The following is a 6,610-nucleotide window of genomic DNA, read 5'->3' on the forward strand; positions in this document are numbered from 1 at the left end:
CTGCTTTATGCTAATCCTCACAGACCAGACTGGTTGGTGAAGAAACAAAATGAAACTCTTCTCTCCCTGCAGCTCTGATACATCATGTGCACTGATCTTAAAATACAGGTATAAAAAGGAACATCAAATCAGTGCAGGCCTCTACTGCAAAGAACATGTTCCAGTTTAGTAGTATGACCAAATCTTCCCATCAATGTGTCTTTTGGAGAACAGGATGTAGATGGGCAGAATGATCAACTGCGTGTACCTGCTCAAATTTTGCAGGAGGAGAAACCATTGGGCAGAAAGATGGGAAATCATGACTGTGTTCTTCCAGAATTGTGAGTCCATTACACAGACTGTTGTGTTTTGGGACTGCAGGTTTTTCTTGTACAGAAGTTTGTTGGAATTTATAGATTCACTGTGTTGTCAAAGCTGTGACTTGTAAGATAAACCAAAACCATCATACCTCCTCCAGCTGGATCACCTGAAGGTAATGTGCTGAAGTTAAGGTACAGACGTTTATACCTCAAGAAGCAAAAGTAAGCTTTTTTTTTCCTTCCTTAAAAAAGAAAAAAATTTCATTGGTGAGAGAACAAGTGGCTACTTCAAATATTTTACTCCATATGATTAAAAAAACTACACCTCAATCATAAATACATTGTCCCATATTCTGATTTACAACTGGTTTCTGGCTTTCTTCCATGCCTTGCTGTATGTGTGTGTATACATATATATAAAAAAATATACTGTATGCTCACAATTTGAGAACCTGCAGCATGTACCTAAACTATCCCTCAGGCATATGCAGCTGGTGTTAGTAAGCATTACAATAGAAGGATTTTAGACAAATTTTGCAAATACTATTTAGCATTATTATTTGCTTTATTTGCTTAACTTTCTTACGGTTTTTTTGGTTTTTTTTTAGTTTTTCTGATTTCCTTTTTTTTAAAGCATCTTCCCTCTTTTTTTCTGTCAGGCTATTGTAGTTACTGGAAACACTTCTCTCAGTAGCAGCCTTTTATTTTTTTCTTTTTTAAACTGTAGCATTTCCTATCTGTAGTCATCTGCTTCAGGGCATTGCAAACAAATATAAACCAGCTGCTGTTTGCCACCATTGACTGCCTCTGGTCAATTAAAACTGCAGGAGCATTGAAATGAGCTCAGGTGTCTCACTCAGTGCAGGCTCTTTGCTTGGTAAGCAGAATTTGTGAGCTCTTCTGGCTGACTTAAAATTCAGTAGCAGGGATGTGAACAGAGCTGCCACAGGGCCATCCCTGGGCAGGGGGAAGGAAAAAATTCAGGAGCAGAAATGGGAACAGCCCTGCCACAGGGCCATCCCTGGGCAGTGGGAAGGGATTCCTGGTACAGAGCTGCTGGGAGTGGTTGCCCCTGCCCTCCCTCCCTCCCTGCCTGGTGGTCACTGGGCTGGTCTGTGCTTTTCCCCTCTTCTGCTACTCTAGCTGTTTTGAGTCACACAGAAATTCCAGGTGTAATTTCACCACATGGAGTTTGCTGATGGAGCTGCTCATCAGAGCCAGTGAGGCACTTGTACTGTCCCTTCCAAACCTTATTGTGGGCACGTTCTGGAGCTTGTTGAATCTTTCATGCCAATTTAAGCTGCAAAAATGTCTCACTGAACAAGGTAATTTAGCAAAAATGTAGAGAGGTAGCCAACTACTGCACTCAGTAAGGATTTTAGAAGCATTGGAGCTGCAGTGAAGGAATCAAATGGTGCAGCTGGAGTCAGGTGGGAAGGCAGGCAGTGCAACCTTCACCTTTTTAACATAAGCTGTTGCTTCTTTGTTGTTGTGCAATGTCAGTGAGGCTGCCTGAGTTAGAACAGAATTATTTAGGCTGGAAGAAACCCGAGTTCATCAAGCCAAGCATTAACCCAGCACTGCTGAGCCCACCACTAACCCTTAGCCCAAGTGCCACACATCAAAGTCTTTGAAATCCCTCCAGGGTTGCTGACTCTTACCACTTCCCTGGGCAGTCTGTTCAATGCCTGACAACTCTTCTGGTGAAGAAATTTTTCCTAATGTCCAATTTAAACCTTCCCCTGGTGCAACTTGAGGCTGTTTTTTCTTGTCATGTTGCTTTATTTCTTGGGAGAAAAGGCTGACCCCCATCCTCCTTTCAGGTAGTTGTAGAGTGACGAGGTCCACCCTTTTCCTCCTTTTCCCCCTTTTCCCCAGGCTAAACACCCTCAGCCATTCCTTAGACTTACACCCTCCTTGCCCATGCCCTTCTTTGAAGGCTTTTAGAACTTCATGTTGGTTAATGGTGAGCCACCACAGAAAACTGCATGAGCGTAGCTGAGACAGGCTCTACAAAAGGGGAAGGACGGGGCAGAATGGGAGCAGAAAAGGAACAAACTTTTGAAGCAATTGTCATGGAACTTCACATCCTTCATTCCTCACCTATCTCTGGGTCTCTGCTGGAAATATGCATCAGCCAGAGCTTGTTACATGTGCCGGATCTGGGAAAGAATGGGAGAGAAGAATACTTCATCTCTATAGCAGTTATTTGTTGTTTCCCCTGGCAGAGGCTGATTTTTCTTTTCCCTGAATGGTTTATTTTATAGGCAGTTACACTATACAGATTCCTTTGGTTGCTTTATGCTTATTTATGCTGGAAATGAAAGCACAAAACTCTACTGCTGTTCTTGGGAGGCAATTGCATTCTCTCCTGGGGTGTTACGCACACAATCCATGTCCACATAACTTGAAGCTGTTGCTCAGTACCTGGTGATGAGATTTTACAGTGCTGCTGTGCAATGCACAATTGAAAGGGTTGTCCTGGGCCTCCTGGTCAAATGTGCCCAAATCCTTTGTCATGGCACCAGGAATTTCAGCAATAGTGGCAGTAGCTGTGGGGCAGAGCAGGAGTGGGGCTGCACAGACAGACCTACAGAGTGTGAAATTTCATCCCAAAGTGGCTTCATTTGCTGGCCAGAATACCCCAAAAACTTCTTGTGCAGTGTCACTGCCTGGCCTTCAGAGATGCTGGTATGGGTTAAGGGGTCTGAACAGAACCCTCCAATTGTTAGTAGTGTGGGCATTTAGAAAGAAACAAGGAGTAAGGAAATTCATGACTCCTACTGCCACTGGCTGCATTTCTCTCCAAGGGTAGCCATAAATGAAACATTATTAGCTATAATAAACCTGTTTACTGATGGGTTTGTTTATGCAGCCTTGGAGTAAGTAGCCCTCCAAAGCAGAGGTAACATTTCTGCCCCCACCACCTTCTGCCATGGCTTCAGCTGTCCAGGATCCCTGCAGTGCTATTTTTCCAGGGATTCAGACACTGTACAGTGTCTGAGCTGTATCTATTTGTTTAACTTCCTCTTTTAAGCACCAAAGGAGGATTTGCATCTTGTTTCTTTTGAAGAGTGCAAATGAATAGCTCTTGCCCATGTGTTTATAAATCAGTGAAAAGCCACAGGCTATAAACATGCACCTGGAGCTGGTTTTGGTTCAGCTTCTTATGGTTCAAAGATGCTGCTCATAAGCAAAGCTTACGTGTGCTCAAGCAGCTGCTGCCTTGGGGAACTTGGGGGACAGGAAAAGTCAGTCCATTTGCAAACCTTGAGGTCACAGAGTACCTAATTGTAGGTTTCTGTTTCTAACCACAGTTTTGAGATTTCAGTATATTTGAGATCATTTTGTGAAGTTCAATTGTATTTTTCATAAATGGCTATTTGCAACTGTTAACTGACTGTACTTTTATGTCCTAAGTCTTGCATCTAAACCAGAAGCATTTGTTTTCTATGCATCCACAGCTAATGGAAAATAGAGTTTTTTGTGGTGTTTTCTTCAGTGTTGCAGTTCTTTCATTCTAGGTGATCCTTAGGAATGAAATTCATCCTTATAGTTAACAAAGCTCTGAAAAGGCCAAAACCCAGGAAGAGAGTGTATGTCAGCCCTGGTGGGATGGTTCTGCAGGCAGACCGGTCAGCTTTGATGTTTTCAGTTCTACGGTGACAAGACTCATAACAAATCTGTTGACTTTTGTGATCTCACACTTCAAGTGATATTGCTGTAAATCTGTCTTGCAGCTCTTGGTGTAACTTAGTCAAAGCCAAGCTGTTTTATAAAGAATTTCATTTTTCTTCAGGGTCAATTTTTTACTTTTAAAAATTATTTCTGCATTTCCTGAGTCATTATCCCAATGCTGCAGAGGATGCAGCAGGCAGAGCAGTGAGCACACCCCGCTCTCCCCAACCACACTGTGCCAGGAGGCTGGGCTGGAGCACCAGGGGGGCAGCAGGAACCTGCAGGGCTGCTTACTCCACCCTCTACTCCCAACATCCAGGCATAGAATGGTTTGGCAAGGGCAAGGATGGATGTGGATGGGCTCAACTGCCACATATGCTGTTAGTTCTGAACAATTTGTAAAGTGTTATAAATTTTGTAAACTTTTTAATGTGCTAAACCTTGATTATGAGGTAACATTTACAAATATGGGGTAATTTGTGTACTTGTTTTTGTATTTTGGTCTGATGGGCTTTTTTGTTGTTGTGCCCTAAATCCAGATCATTGGGCCAATAGTTGTTAAACCTTTGCATTAAAATCAATAAATGCATTTTAATGGATACTGGGTAGTTTTGTTATCATTCTAATTGTGCCACACCTGAGTCTGTCCTGCTTAGGACTTTTTATAACTAGGTAAGAATCACAGAGACACACAGTATTAGCTCATTATGTATCAGGTAAGAAGATGGAGGTTCCTGTCTGAAACAGTCTGTAAGCCTGATGTTGTCTACCTTGCAGACAGCAGTTCCTGGGAGAACAATGGGTACTGGGATTTCTGGAATTCTAAGCAGTTCAGTCTGACTTGTGCCTGTTACCTGTCAGTCAACAGCAGTTTACTTGGCAGAGCTCACCGTAGGGTATAAATCCTTTAATCACTGTTTAAATAGGGCCTGTCCTTGTCTTTCAGGTGCAGAGCACAGGGAATTGTTACAGTCCAAGGATGCTTTCTCCACACTTCCTCACTGTGCCTACCCCAGCTTGGGCAGTGTCCTGTAGTTCCCACTTCACTGCACTTCAGCAGAAGATGGCAGAACATGCACAGAAGTTTTCAGCTCACACCTTTGTTCAAAAGGCTGCTGTAGCAGCTACAGGACTGCACTCAGCCCCACACCACAGGAGATGGCAAAGTAGTTTTAATGCACTTCACAAATGCCTCTGGCTGTAATAAACATGATTGCAGCCTAGTTAAATGTATTCTTGTGACCCAGTACATCTCAAGACAAGCAGGTTATTGCCTTGTGTGCAGTTCTTGGCAAATACTGTTTCCTGGAAAAAGAACATGCTGGATGTGCCCACCTGTATTATTATGTATCCATTGTAGAGGATTCCATTTTTCATGCAGCTGGGGAAAAGAATCAATTCTCCAGTTTAATTTCTCTGGAAGAGTATAAAGACTGATGAAACAGCTTAAGTAGAAATCCAGCATGAAGTGCTGTATGGGAGCCTGAGCTGAACCAAGCAAGCAATTTCCCTTTGCAGGCACTGCTGATTATTTTCAGCAGCTCTCTATAACTAATTGGAAATCAGCCTTTCATTGTTTAATACCAACAAATATGTAAGAATAAGAAAGTTTCTACATCTGAAACACCCTTAATGCTACTGGCTTGGTTTGATTTTTACAGCATGGGAACTGAAGAGCTGGCTAAAGCAGTGCTAAGAGTGGGAAACTCATTGTAGGAAGTTGGAACTAGCTCTGCCTTTCAGTGGCCTCAGGGTTTTAGATTAGGTTTAGTGTAGGTTTTACACAGTTCAGACTAATGATACCAAATCTGAGACCCAGCTTCCATCACTGGTTTAGTATTTACCCAACCTGAAGGTTTCCCTTCAGACGTTTGGTAATCTCCTAAATCAAAGCTTCAGAGCAAGTGGAGTAATGGCTTTATCAGACTTCAACATCCAAAGGTTACATGGATTCTATTGCTCTGTTTTCAAAGACTTTGCATCTACAGCCAGCAGAGCTATTAATTCAGCATGAGGCAAAAAAACCCCTTCTAAACTCAGAGCTGAGTTCCAGGGAGATGGAATGCTTTGTCTCAGGAATTTCTTACAGAGGAAATATGCTCCCTCAGTGCACCAAGAATTTGGCTGAGGGACCAGAGTTCTCTAACTTGCTATTGTCATCAGCTGCACTGTTGCTTTGCTAGAGATTCTTCAACACACATTGGCACAATGTTCTGTTGAACAATCTGGCTGTAAGTGGTACAGGTGCTGTGTTGCTGACACCAGGATAACTCATTCTGCAAAGAAGTTTTGCTTCAAAAGATTGAAACCACCTCTCAACAGGAGGGTGCTCAGGCCTGGACAGAATTCCATGTGTAAAGTTCGACATAAAAAGTATAAAACGGAACTGGCAATTGATACAAATACTGATAAATAACTGATGTAGCTGATATAAATGGTGATTTAACTGGGAGCGTTCAGTGAAAGCTGCATGTACCTGTCCCCAGTTTGTTCCTACACTAGACACAAAGACAGTTAATCCCAGGAAAAGATTTCTAACACACCATTAGCCTTTGACACTAGCACCAGGTATAAATGCTTCAATAAAAACACTGACCAAGCCACACAATTAAACAGAGAAACATCAAAAGAAA

This window comes from Corvus brachyrhynchos, unplaced genomic scaffold, assembly GCF_000691975.1.
Source record: "Corvus brachyrhynchos isolate BGI_N302 unplaced genomic scaffold, ASM69197v1 scaffold398, whole genome shotgun sequence".
NCBI classification, from domain to species: Eukaryota; Metazoa; Chordata; class Aves; order Passeriformes; family Corvidae; genus Corvus; species Corvus brachyrhynchos.